Here is a 15,292-nt window from a genome sequence, read left to right on the forward strand (position 1 = left end):
TTGAATATGCTGCCGAAGTTTCCGAAATACAGTTCGGACCACCCTGTCTAATACACACGTGTTTAAGAAGGTAAAACTCGAATAAACTCATAAACAAGCAAAGAAGACCAGCTGGTAGTGAATAAGCTGTGATGATGATTTAGCTGCTAATTCGGTACCGGCCGTCCAGCTTCTGGCCTTTTACATTAAAATTTACAATTAGAAGAGACTAAGACTATCTTATTTTCATAAGCTCTATGCTCTTTAATACTATTTATGAGCTCTAGAGACATCGTTTTAATCCTCTACTCAGCAATGCATCTACAAATGCAAAGCTACAAACACTACTATCGACCGATTTTCCTCCAAAAGGGCAATTGGGAACTAATGGTTTTGATGTTGTATAGGACCGACAATGTCAATGAGGACCGTCTCGTATCATCAAATAAGATCTTTCAGATTGTTTTTATACCGTCCTCATCTTGTAGTACCCCTGACCCTAGAGTATCGATGGAAACAATTGGAATGCAGTAAGGAAAGACGAGAATGGAACAGATTTTGCTTAGACATGCAGGTTGCTTTTACATAAATCAAAGAAAAACTTTGATTTTTCTCGGTCGTAAGTCCTGAGAAATTTCTTCGAGTGTCTTAGACCGTTGGAAAATTCCCATTCCAAGCTAGAAATGAGTTCTGCTTTACTTTGGTTTTCACTTGGGAAGCAGAACGGCTCTGGTCCAGTTAATGGAGTGTTCACTTCTTCCTTAGCTATATCGTTTGCTTTTTTAATACCTTCTATCCATTTGTGGACTGGCATTCAGAATAGGAGGACTTTATTTTCTTTCCATAATTTGTTCAGTTTCCCTAGGCATTTTTTGATCAACTTCGAAGTGACGGTTACTGAGTTGATCGCTCTTAAGGCTGCTTGACCATCGGATAAGAATACTATTTCTTGTTTCCGATAGTTCCTACTTAAGATAAGTTGTAGGCATCTTTAGATAGCGTAAATTTCTGCCTGAAGGACGCCGAAGTAGGTGCTCATTGATTCGGTGTATTTAGTTTTCGGCCCAAATACTCCTATCACTAAATAACCATCCCTGGTACTACTATACATTTCCTGCTACCGCAAGTCGACGGTACAATAAAACCGGCAACGCCAGTTCCGTGGCCTTGAATCGACGTTGCCCCTTCCTGCAGGCCAATCATGACCAGCTGAGAGACTCAAGAAGCGAATCTCGATTGTTTTTGTTGGCTGTTCCTGCTACGAGCGCGGCACCGTTTTTAAGTAGGCTGTGTGTGGTGCGGTTTCACGTCGTGATCCGGTACCGATTTTCGTTCTCACGTCAAACTTTTTCAGGCAGTACTACCTCCGGTACAACTCGGTTTTTAGTGTGTTTAATATCTAGAAACTTTTCCTAAGTGTAGTACGGTGTATTAAAAGTTGTTTACATTGTCGTTTCCTGTTTGACTGACGCGGTAATAACAATTTTTAGTGCATGGTCGTTAAACTGGATTATTTCAGGAAAAAATGCAGTGAGCTTGGATGATTTTTATTAATTTTGGATAGAGGTTAGTTTTGTTTCAATAAAAATATGATTACATTCAAATAATACCTACCATAAATAAATAAATTAATTAATAATAATTTATTAAATACCATTGGAGATTAAGTAGAAAGAAATGTGTATTTCTTTCTATTTCTATTTCTCAAATTGCTTCCAGTGTGTACTGGAAGCAATTTGAAAAAAAAATCTAGTTCTCGTACTTCCTCTCCAATCCTTTATGTTTCTTATCCACGACATCGGTCTTGTGCTCGGCCTCTCTTCCCTACAATTTTACCTTTGGTGATAAGATGTAGTAGATGGTATTTGTCGTTCCTGAAAATATGTCCAAAATATGCGGATTTCCTACTCTTTATTATCATTGGTTCATGCATTGTAATACGGAGTCATTTAACTTGTCTTCGTCAAAGGTATCTTTAGCATCCGCCAATATAACCATAATTCAAAGGCTTCAATCTTCCTCATTGTAGTCACATCAAGACTTCATTCTTTTCCATTTACCGAAGAAACGATTTTTCAACATCTTCACACAGGAAATTAGTGAGCAACACAGTATTCAAATAATCTTCTCTACGAGCCCTAACAACTATATGTTGGGAAAAGGTCATTTTTTGCAATAAAAATAGTAATTTGTTAAAACGACTCAATTTATTTTGTTTATTATTCTAAATTCAAACATTACAATATGATATAGACAATTTTACTATATTTTTATAACTTTGCAAACAAATCGCTTTTGATAATAGCTTATTTTGCCAAAATCAAACCAAATTTGCTGACAACTATATATTGGGACAGCACAACAAGAAATTTGTTTAATACGGAGTTACATCACCTTTTTGCCTTAACAACTGCCTGAACTCTTAATGGCATTGTATTTACCAAAGATTGGATTGAGGAGAAAAATTATCCCAAATTTCCTGGAGTTTTATCTGCAAATCAAAAATTGTTCGTTGAGGATGGTTTCTTAAATATTGCTTCATTTTATACCACACAGTTTCTATAACATTGAGGTCCGGACTACTTGCAGGATAGGATAGAACTTTTATATTATTATTACCGAACCAATTTTTAGTTGATTTTGCTGAATGGCACGATGCTCCATCTTGTTGAAAAATATAGTCTTCGTTCGGAAACAATTCTTGAGCACTAGGCAAAAGTGAGGTCTCAAGTATATATTGATATTTTTGGGCGTTAACAGTGCCACCTATAAAATTTAATTTGCTCAAACCTCTTGCTGACATGCAAGAGGTTACCAAACCATAATCCCCTTAGGAAATTTAACAACCCTCTTTAAGCAATCTTTATGAAAGGCTTCTGCTTTATTTCGTATTATTCTTTTTCGATGATCTCCAACGCAAACATCAAATTTAGACTCATCGCTAAATATGACTTTATTCCAATCATTTTGTGTCCACGATAATTTAGATTTTGCCCAATTGTAGCGATTTTTCTTTTGAATTTCTGTCAGTAGCCGTTTTTCTTTGGCCTAAATAAGAATTTGTATCAATAATCTTCAGGTAATTGATTATCCACACAAAATAAAGTTTACCTTGTAAAACCCCAGACCGCATTTATGGATATATTTTCGGCAACATTCTCTTGATATATTTAATCCAGTTACAGTATTCCATTTACTTTTACTTCGCGAAGAGTACTTCTTCTCACAGATTTGCAAATTTTTACTAAATTTCGTAAATCTCTCTGAGATAACTTTGGCCTTCCCGAACTTCCTGAACTTTTGGCCTTACCGAACTTTTACCTCCAACGCCTACACTGTCAGATTCGCCGTATTTTTTTATTATATTAAAGACCATGGTTTTTGGAATACTTAAATCATCAGAAATTTTTCGAATTGTTTTTCCCGTACTGTATTAACGAATGATCATTTCGCGTAGTTTTTGATTTGTAGCTTTTCCACGGACCATTACTTTGGATTAAATTAACAAAATTGAAAATTAAAAAAATTTAAATTACTTACAGTAAGTCTCACTACTCAAAGTATTTGAGTCACTTACAAGCTGTCAATGCTGAAATAAACAGTTTGCGACATTTGTGACGTTTATAGCAAAACCGCCTATGATATTAATTATTTAAAAATACTTGTCCCAACATTTAGTTGTCAGGCAAATTTGTCCTTTTATGAACAAAATCCGCTACTGTAAATATGGATTGATTTACAAATTCATAAAAATATTGTCAAGTTGTTTAGGATATATGGCTATGTTTATATTTAAAAAATTAAACATATATTTTTCAGTCATTTTGAAAAACCAGGGCAATAATTCCAAAATATGACCTTGTCCCAACATATAGTTGTTAGGGCTCGTATATGTGGCCTAGCTATAAGTCTATTAAAGTAAACTCTTCAAAAATAACAGCAAAACTCGAAAATTTAAGTTTTCTGTCATATTTCCCACAATACTATTGATAAGTTCAATCATTAAATAGCTTATTATAGGGCTCATTGAAATGCAACTTTAGTATGCTCTAATTTGAGCTCTCCTCTATGGAAGCCTTCCTATCTGCGCAAGACAGATCTTAACGTTTTGCGACTTCGTCTTCCAAAAGATGAGACTGGAATTTGAAACACTTAGTATACAATTCTTCCTGTTCCATGATTCTTCTTCTTAAAAATATCACATAAGATGTAAATTGGTAAAATAAATTGGGTCCCAATTGTAATCAAAATGCTCAGAAACATTATTGAAATAAGAGGAATGGAAAGAGTGCTTTTGGGAGACAATAATGCAATTTTATTGTCGTGTATAAAACAATATTTTTTTTCCATAGCGAGTTATGTTTTCAAAAATATTGAGAAATTATTATTTCAAGAAATTTATTACAAGTAGAAAAAATATTGTGCTGGGTGGGCGTTGGTTTCTATGTAATTTGACAAATAAATAAAGCTGTCTATTTAGTTGTCAGTTTTGAGTCAACATTTTTTAATTCTCTTTCGTGTCGATTGCTGATTGAATTGGAGCCCGAAATAACTCTAAACGAAATAAGTAAATTACCAACAGATATTCAGGCTGAGGCGACACACGCCATATCCAAACTACTTCCATTTAAATCCCGAATAACTTATGAAAAGGAATACAAAAATGTTCAAAAATAGAAGCAATAAAAAAACGTGCGAGAAGAAATAAAATGTTTTATCAGATTAGTTACAATTTAAGATCAAGGTATAAAATTGCAATGCTTTCCAACAGAATTGGAACGGACTGAAAGTTCTCTGTCTTTTTATACTAAAAATTGAGAAGAAAGTAAGATATTCTTCGATATGAAGAGAGAGGTTACAGATGTTACAGAGAAGATTATTACAAACGAGGATATTTAGAAAAAATGCTCCTAAAGAGGTAGAAGCACTCATAAGAACAACATCTATAATAAAAGTATGAAAAAAAAAACGAATTTATTCAAATCAAAGTGATAGGTTTTAGAACTAAACCAACATTCATTTTGTTTGGTTTTTGTTACGACATTACTATTTCTTGAAAAACAATTTTTGATTGATCGGAATGTTTTCAGTTCGTTATTATTGTAATTGCTTGTTTTAAAATTGTAATTAATTTCATGGTTTTTCCGAATTAAATCAATTACAAAAAATTAATTAAGGTTTTGTTTGTTTTTAAAGGCAATAAAATAAATAATTAAACAATAGTTTTTGGAGTTTGTACTAGCTAATAATGTTAAGTATTACTGAAATATTCTGAGAATAATTGCAGTTAAATTTTTCATATTCAATTAAAGTATCGTAAACCTCTACCGATTTGGTCTTTATTACCTATAAGTAAGTATTATAATTAATAAATAAAGAGTGTGTCAAAAAATAGTTAATTTTCAAACTTTATGGTCTTTTACAACATGTCAAACGGGCTTGAAACTATTATTTTTGCTTTTCCTAAACAATTACAAAACAATAGACAGACATCTTCGATTAATTTAATGATTGGCAGTTGAATAGAGACTTAGATTTTGCCGAAGACATGAATGATGTGTATCATTGAGTTTTTGAGAATATTTTATAGCATCTATTCATATTGTGACATATTTGACATAATGTGTAAAATTAAATTATAAAACCAAAAGACTATACAAAATGTATTTGGTAATGAACAAAGATAAAATTATACTATATGTTGCAACAATTAAATTAGTTATATCATAGCCGTTAATTACCAAATGAATAATTAAAAAATATAATAGTAATTAAGGCATTTTAGATGTTTAAACCGCTCTATTAATTTTAACATATTGCATCAAAATCAAATTTCTCATGTCAAAAAACTCCCACACACCAATTTTCATCCAAATATTGACGTTACTTCAGGAATTATTTGGAAAAAATCGAAATAAAAATGAAACATCTACACTCTGTCCTTTTTTGCGTTAGCCGCACCAAATAAACAAGTCTTGGGCAATCTGTCGGCAACACATTGATCTCATCTATTTATTTTTCATTTTATGGAAAGCACTGTTCATTAAAATGTTGTATCCTATGTAATAGGGCTTGTGTCTCTCTATAATTTCCTGTCTCACAATGTACCGTTTGTGTCGGGGAAGGGATCATATTAGTTTCATAGTTGTCGATTTTCGAAAGAAACCAGTACATGTATATTATTTCGTATATTTTTCATTTTATTGATTTTATGGAAAGCACGGTTCATTAAAATGTGGTATCCTATGTTATAAGACTTGTTTCTCTCTACAATTTCCTGTCTCGCAATGTACCGTTTGTGTCCGGGAAGGGATCATAGTTTCATAGTTGTCGATTTTCGAAAGAAATCAGTACATATATATTATTTCGTATATTTTTCATTCTATTGATTTTATGGAAAGCACTGTTCATTAAAATGTTGTATCCTATGTAATAGGGCTTGTGTCTCTCTATAATTTCCTGTCTCACAATGTACCGTTTGTGTCGGGGAAGGGATCATATTAGTTTCATAGTTGTCGATTTTCGAAAGAAACCAGTACATGTATATTATTTCGTATATTTTTCATTTTATTGATTTTATGGAAAACATCTCCGAAACTAAGCAATTTAGGACATACATTTATAAGAACTTTTTTACTAATTTTTATATGCAGAATATGCTCCCGAAGTTTCCGGAATACAGTTCGAGCCACTCTGTATATTAGAAGATAATAATATATCTCTCAGGAATGGCTATTTAGAGATTAAATTTTAATCAGTGCTTGACGCCGCCACTGGAGCTCCACCAAATAAAAATAACCATTAAAACAAACAATTTTTTAATAAATTGAATCAAATGGCTCGTTGCACAAACTTACCCGCTCTTTAAGCATAATTAACCCGAATGCATTATGGTTTTGCATAATAGCTGCGCTTATAAACGTATGTAACGTTAACGTGATATGATAGTGTAATGTCCAGAGAAAGGAACAACGACCATAAAGTTAAATAGAGCATTTCGAATGCACTTTGAGTCGATGCATTTAGATTTGTGTCGAGAGTATGTTTTGAATTTTTATGATGGAAATGTAACAACATTCGAGTCGCCTAGATACACACATCATATAGATGATTGATGGTTACTATTTGGTCTACAGATGAGCAAAACTGCTATTACGATTTTTAAATCGCAGCGACTGTTACCTACGATTGCGATTTCAATATTTACCAAACCAAATTATTCGTAAAAAAGGCTTTTTCTAAATATGCCAATCAACTCTTGAGGTTTCCAAACGTTCACTCGTCCAAATACTCACATCGTCTAGCGTTCTAGGATTTTCTAGGTCTATCTCTCTTTCTTCTGCCCTGGAGAGACCATTGAAAAACTTTTTTTGGCCACTACTACTTCTCTGGCATACGCAGAACATGTGGTCCAAACCACTTTAAGCTGGATTTTTCAATCCGATCTAGTACCGTTTCCTCCGATGCATTCATGATACGTCTGACCTCGATGTTTGTCATTTTTTTCAACCTAGATATACTTGCGCTTCTTCTAAGGTGGTCCATTTCTACAACTTCGCGTCTGCACTCAGAGTCCATAGCTCTGAACCATAGCAAAGAACTAACTCCACCAATGTTCTTCCAAATCTCTTTTTAGTTGTTGTAGACAAGTTTCGGTCACCCCAGAGGCTATTAAGACATCCAATAACTTGTTTGCTCTTCTGAATTCGGGTTTGTATTTCTTCTTTGCCCAAACCCTCGTTGTTGATAGTAGCACTCAGGTATTTAAATTTATCTACTTGTTGAATCTGGACGTTATCATTAATGAAGACTTCAAAACAAGCGTTGGAATTGACAGGTAAGTATTCCGTCTTTTTTAGACTAACCTGAAGTCCCCATTTTTTATATTCTTGATAAAGCCTCTTAGTCATGAACTCCAGATCGTATGAGTCCTGCGCAATCACGACCTGACCGTCTGCAAAGCTCCGGGTAAATAGTGTGTTGTTCTCAATGGGTATTCCCATATCTTGACATTTCGTCTTCCATTCCCTAAGGACTACTTCGACGTAAGCGTTGAAGACCAGAGGAGATAAGCTGCATCCTTATCGCAACCCTTTTGTGGTATTAATTAGATTGGATAGCCACCAATTTATTATATATTTTTCATATTTATATGAACCTTTTTTTATAAAAATATCTAACGATTTATCCACTAAAACGGGTGTTTCGCTTTCTTTCTGAGACATCCTGTATTTAATAGAGTCGAATTTTAATACTGTTTTAACTAATTGTCCATGAACCGGGTACAAAAACATGCAAGAGTTTTCTGAAGGCTCATATTTTCAAAACCGATTGTATTTTAGAGTTAAAAAGCAAAGGTACAGTCCGGAGTAGTACGGTACAGTCTGGTACTGTCCAGCAGTTCCAGTTCCTGGCCACCTGGCGCTGAGAAGAGCGCAAAGGTGTAATTTTAATTAACACCTCCAAAGTGTTTTCCGAAGGCTGAAAATGTGTAGATAACATTCGAATGCAATGTAAAACAAAAATATAAAAATCAGACAGAGCAGTATCTATATGCCTTCTTTTAGAAGGCGTATCGCCTGTTTAGTTCCTCCTCGTTTAAGAAACTCTTGCGAGGTTGACTGCCAACTGTCTTGCCAACGTTTAGGTGGTCGTCCAGTAGGTCTTCTGCCATGGGGTACGTTGTTGCGAATTATTATGGCCATTCTGTCGGGGCCCATTCTATTGACATGCTGGTTCCATTCTCTTCTTCTCTGCCTTATCCATCTGACAACATCGTTTGTTTGGCACTTTTCTCTTATGTCTACATTTCTCTGTCTGTCCCTCAATGTGTATCCAGTTATCATTCTTAAGGTCTTCATTTCAGTAGTTCGTAGGATTCTCTTTGTTACTGATGTTTCAGCTCTGGTTTCCGCACCATATGTCATCACTGGTCGTATGCAGGTTTTGTATATTCTTGACTTACATTCTGTACTCAAATGTTTGTTTTTCCATATGGGATATTTAAGATGTCCTGATATTGCGGCAGCTTTATTGGCTTGTTTCCTTACTTCTTCTTCCAGGAATCCTGAGCTTGTAATTTTGCATCCGAGGTATTCGAATGACATTATCTGATCAATAGTTTTGTTTTTTATTACCAATTTGCACCGTAGAGGCTCCTTTGTAATGGTCATGCATTTGGTCTTATTTGTGGAAATTTGCATGTTAAGTTTTTCTGCCTGTCTGTTAAAAGCTTGTAGCATTCTTTGGAGGTCGTCCTCTGACTCTGCAATAAGTACTGCGTCATCGGCATAGCATAATATGTTTACTTTATGCATTCCCATTCGATATCCTAATCCTTGACGGTTTTTATTACTTGATCCGTGATTGTGTTGAATATAGAGGGTTGAGACTGTCGCCTTGGCGAATACCAGTTGTAGTTCGAAGATGCTGCGTTAAGGTAAAGTTTATTCTTATTTGGGTTGTTGTGTTTGTGTTTAAGTCCTTGATAAGTCCTGTGAGTTCTTTCGAGACATGACTGCTTTCCAAGATGGTGATGATGTCTTTTAGTTGGACTCTATCAAAGGCCTTTGTTAAATCTATAAAACATAGATAGGCTGGAGAGTTATATTCTAAGGATTTTTCAGCTAGTTGCCTGAGTATGAATAGTGCATCGGTAGTTGATCGGTTTCTTCGGAATCCTTGTTGTTCCTCGCTTATTGGCACTATTGAGGAGATTTTGTCCGCAATGATCTTAGTCAGAATTTTTAGCGAGGTGCTCAGTAATGTTATTCCTCTATAGTTTGCTGGGTCTGTTTTATCTCCCTTTTTAAAAATGAGTATTGTTATACTTTGTTTCCATTTTTCTGGTATTTTCTTATATTGTAATATAATGTTAAACAGTTTTGTGTATTCCTCTATGATAGCCGTGCCTGCGTTTTTTATTAGCTTGTTTGGTACTTTATCTTGATTAGGAGATTTTCTAGTTTTAAGTTTCCTTATTGTCTCTTCTACTTGCTTGTAAGTGATCTGCGCATGATCTTCTATATTATCTCTTTGGCTTGTCTCTTGTGCTTATGTTGACAAAAAGCGTCAGCGCTTCCTCAAACGCGCTGTCAAAAAAATGTTGTCAATCAGAGTGATTTCTGAAGGCTGAAATATTGCAAGGTAATTGTGAAAACAATATATCTATTAATAAAAGCAGTCAGAATAATTATTTTTGTTTGGATTTTTGACTATCTGTTATTGATATTTAAACATATGTAAGTAGTGTATAAGAAAAATATATTTTAAAACATGTAGTTTGTAAATTTCGGAGGAAAACGGTCCCAAATAAAAAAAGACACAGCTTTTTTGCACAAAGCAGTTTTTACCAATTTTTTACATTAATTTATTTACATTATTTTGTTTACGCGCGTCGTCACTATTCTCATTTCCATCAGCTACTGACTGACGAAGTTCTATTATCGACATAACTGACTGTTTTTTTTATTAATAAATATATTGTTTTCACTATTACCTTGCAATATTTCATCTTTCAGAAATAACTTTGAGTGACAACATTTTTTGACAACGCGTTTGAGGTAGCGTTGACGCTTTGTGTCCGTACACTACTCTGTTTTGAATATATTATGAGCCTTCAGAAAACTCTTGCATGTTTTTGCACTCCGGCTCTTGGACTATAATCTAGAACTATTTTAATTTATATCACTTTTTCCAAGTAGTATTTTTTATCATTTAAAATTCACTGTGTAACATAATTTTAAAATGAAAATTGCAAAACTCGCCATAATTAAGATTGATTTTCTTCCTATTTCATTAATATTAATGACAATTAATAATATTTTGATGTGTTTTATTAGAACATGACGTTTGAATAGATCATTTATTAGACGAATTTTTGAAATCCTCAGTTATTTTCTGTTATTAATCAATAATTTTTTTATGATTTATTGAAAGAATATTTTATTTTTTTTTTTTGTATTTTTACCGCCTCTTTATTTGATTTTATCTTCTATGCTCCTATCTTAAATATTTTAATACTTCATTAAGATTTTTTTACACATATAAAAAAAAAGAATGAGGTGTGGTAGGTAGATCCACCTTACTTTTTTATGCATACAAAAAGTTATTAAAAAATCTACTAAAGATATTCGACATTGTAACAAAGAAAGTTCCATTGCTGATGAAAATTAATATACTAATTACTTATTTGACTTTCACCTCACGTGTGAGACGTTTTTCATTAATACAAAGTCAATCAAAAACTTAAGTGGAATATTTGATTGTATGTGTTACAAATACTGTCTTTATAGATACAGCTGATAATATAGATGCTATAATACACTTCAATAAATATACAGGGTGAGGCCTCTCAATTTTATTGAATGGGATATCTTATATAACAATATAATATTACTAGCGTGTACCAGCGACTTTGTTCGCGTCGAATTAATCATTTGTAATGGTGATAATAAAGCAAACCAAGAATTTCCATTAACTTAAAAACTGGATAAAATTTTCTCACATTTATGTCAGCATGAGAAAAAAGAATATGGCGATATTATTATATAACTTGGTAATATTTGAGGGATAGCTTCATCTCGTTGGAATTTGACTTTTGAAAAATCCGTTTGCCAAAAATAAGCTTTTTACGTCAAGCAGTTTAAGCAGAATCGTGGTAAAGAAATTACCCACGTTTTTGGAACACCCTGTATAATTTTTTAAAAAATTTCAAAATATGTAAAAAAACCAAATAAATTATGCTTGTCCAAGCGTTTTCCCGAAAGACTAACCGTTTTTTAAATAACAAATATTGTAATATTTGAGGGGCGTTTTCACCCTCTTGGAATTTGAGATTCGAGAAACCCCTCGTTATCGAACCTCTACACCCCACAGTCAATCCGTTTGCCAAAAATCAGTTTTAAACGTCAAGCAATTTAAGCAGAATCGTGATTACTCAATGGTCATATTTTATGAAACATTTAGTATAAATTTATAAAAAATCTTAAAATATGTAAAACAACAAAAGAAAATATACGTGTTTAAGAGTTTTTCCGAAAAACTCACCGGTTTTTAAATAAAAAATATTTTAATATTTGAGGGATAGTTTCACCCCCTTAGAATTCGAGTTTCGAAAAATCCCTTCTTATCGAACCTCTACACCCTAAAGTCAATCTGTTTTCCAAAATTCAGCTTTTTACGTCAAGCGCTTTAAGTAGGATCGTGATTAACCAATGACCAGATTTTTCGAAACACCCTGTATACATTTTTAAAAAAATCTTAAAATATGTAAAAAAACAAAACAAAATATACGTGTTTAAGCGTTTTTTCGGAAACTTGGCCGTTTTTTAAATAAAAAATATTGTAATATTTGAGGGGTGGTTTCACCCTCTTGGAACTGGAATTTCGGAACTGGAAATTCTTACGTTGAGTGGTTTGAGCAGGATGGTGATTAATCAGTATGTCAATCACTTAAAGATTTTATATATTAGTATAGATTAGAATAATTTATTGAGCGGTAGGCAGAACTTGGATTAATGAGAACACCGTCTTTTCAGAGCGTAAATATAGTTTATCGTTTTTATATAAAAAAAAACAAAATATAACCAGCTAAAAACAGAAATTAAGGCATCGCACTTTTAAGGTAAGTGGCAGTACAGTTTTATGTTAACTGAATTTAGAAAGAACCCTTACCATGGTTATATTTCATTTTTATATAAAAACGATATACTATATTTAGGCTCTGAAAAGATATCAGCTCATTAATCCAAGTTCTGCCTACCGCTCAATAAATTATTTTAATTATAATTATATAAAGGCCATACTACCATGATAACGGACAAATCTTGAAAGTTTTGTCACATTGTGAGTGACTTCTATTATCAGGATCTTTTGTCGTATCCACTGTATTATTTTACGGTCTTTTTTGGTTATACCCAGCATATGTATTTCGTTCCATTGAGCGTTATGCTACCTGCAGTTTCCTTATGATGTCCGTTTTAGGTGTCCAGGTTTCGCATGCATAGGTCATGACTGGTAGTTTATAAGGTATTTAGACTGGTCTTTAGATTTTCTTCAAAGTTAAAATTTCTTCAAAGTAATTTAATTTCGAAGTTTGTATACCACAAGGGCTTAAGGCACCCCACTAATATATGCTTCTAATATTTCTTCTCTTCTCTGTCTACCAGTATAACAACATACTGCAATAAATAACCCAATTACTACATTCCATAATTTTGCTAAGAAAAATAAAGGTAAACTGCCTTTTAATGTTAATTTCTTCATCCAATTAGCACTCTACCGTCTGCATTGTTACGTCAACTTCCTCTTTATGTTTCTATTATACGTTTTGAAGGTAGAAGCTCCATTATCGCTACACATATGCGAGAAAAAGCCGAGTTCGTTATTTTTTTAACTAATTTAACGTAAAAAATACCCGACTAGGTCATACATTTGCATTTTTGAAGCGTTCCTTCACTAAACCCGGTCCAAAGTTGATGTTTTGCATTCACAAAGGTCTCGGATAGTCCATGAAATAGATTTTTAACAAGGCGATACAAAGTCTAGGCGACCTTTTGATATTAAAGTAAAAAAAAAACGATTAAAGTAATTAAAAATGACCATTATAGTTGTTTTATTTTAGTTTTAATAAACAATGGAAAAACAGCATATTTACAGTGTACCTAAAATAACTGAATAATAATTTTTATTCACAATGATACCACAAAAAGCGCTGTCTTTGGTTTGATTTTTAAAAGTAATGCTTCTTTTTCTAATTTTTTCTATACACGGTGTCCCAGAAGCAAGTATTTTAACTGGTAGTATAGTTCAACCCCAGAAACACGCCTATGAGGTTTTTTTCGCGAAAACATTTTTTTGGAAATTCGGAATTTTTTGAAATTTTTTTTCGAAATCTTTTTAGTTTTTATTTAAAAAATAATAATTTCTTGATAATATGGCAACATAGGTAGTAGATTAAATTTACAACAAAGAAAATCCAGAAAAGATCCTGTGGTTCTCAAAATTTTAGCAAAAAATATTTTTTTTGGGAATTTTCAAAGTAAAATAACTCCGTTATTTGAAAAACGATAAAGAGAAAATATGTTTCTTTTATCGAGATCTACCGCCCCTTAATATACTTGCACTTATTTCTGGGACACCCTGTATATTTCTTATAATTTTAACGAGATATACAGGGCATTTTGGTCTACTAATGTCTTCAATATTCATCTGGCAGATTTGGTGTATACAGGGTTGTTCACCACATACGACACGGAGTATTGTAGCTAAACGATTCCCAAGCAGCATTTGGACGTCGGGACAACGTTGTGTCACGCGACCAAACGTCGGGGCGCAACGTCGGCACAACCTCGTACCAACCCTAGTCTGCACTAGTTTGGAGAATAATTTTTGGGTCGAAACGACGTTGGATACCGACGTTGGCTAGAAGCCTAATTTAGAACAAACTGCAACGTTGTTTAAAATCCTAATTCACAGAAATACAAAACTAATATGGCGTCTAAGTCGCGTTTTATCCTAAATTGGGATAATTATTGTAAAAATATTATTTTTATGATTTAGTTAGAGACATATGTCAGATGGCAGTGAAGGAAAACAAAACAAAAGTATTTAAGTGTGGAGGATGTTTGAAGATCATAATTATTGAAACACTTTAACCGACTCTGTAACTCATTACCCAAAGGAAAAAAGTTAAACGCAAACAACTTTATTGATAAATGTATTGTTTCTACTTTGAAAAATACTAATGGGCCTTAAAATTAAAAAAGTTTTAAAAATTTTCTTGAATTTTTTTTTAGTAAAATGAGAATAATTTATTCGCAGTCGAAAAAATTGTTTCCGCGTGATTTTTAGGGTCAAATATTTCAAGTTAATGTATTCAAAAAGCAGGAATTGCTATTTTAGGAACGAAACATTTTCTTATTTAACAACATGGCGGCTTTCACTTTGTTGTTTTGGGAGATTAAGATGGAGTAGTTCGAGTAGTCGCATACTGGACTAATAAAGTCGCAGTTCGGCCTTAACAGGTAGTATACTAGTCGCAAGATTGCCTAATTTAGTCATCCTAGAGTCTAGCTTGTGCCGCCCTCTATAATCTAAATAAACGAGGGAGTGGATAAACATCGGTAATATATGTCGATGTATATTTAAATTTAGTTTTATATGTACCTTTCTTATGTCCCATTTTAATTAAGTTTTTTTATAAAAACAAAAACAGCACTGAACTGTCTGACTGAACAGAACAATGAAGTGAAAATTTAAGATTTAAGGTTATGGTTCAATACAGTTGCAAAAAGGTAGTGACTCGACGTCC

General features: G+C 33.1%; 1 protein-coding gene across 2 annotated transcripts in view; it reads left to right on the plus strand.

Annotated features, from left to right (window-relative positions):
* The window catches only part of LOC115889888 (dual oxidase maturation factor 1), an 84,493-nt gene that overhangs the window by 15,891 nt on the left and 53,310 nt on the right, over window positions 1–15,292 (plus strand). The window contains exon 1 of one of the 2 annotated variants that reach the window (XM_030909978.1): window positions 1,210–1,545. The exons of the other annotated variant lie outside the window; for it this stretch is intronic. The gene's annotated coding sequence lies outside the window, so the exon portion shown is untranslated. Of the gene's footprint in view, window positions 1–1,209; window positions 1,546–15,292 lie in introns of those variants that run through there. 2 annotated transcript variants of the gene reach the window in all.

Source organism: Sitophilus oryzae, unplaced genomic scaffold (genome assembly GCF_002938485.1).
Source record: "Sitophilus oryzae breed Bouriz unplaced genomic scaffold, Soryzae_2.0 scaffold_857_pilon_pilon, whole genome shotgun sequence".
Lineage (NCBI taxonomy): Eukaryota > Metazoa > Arthropoda > Insecta > Coleoptera > Curculionidae > Sitophilus > Sitophilus oryzae.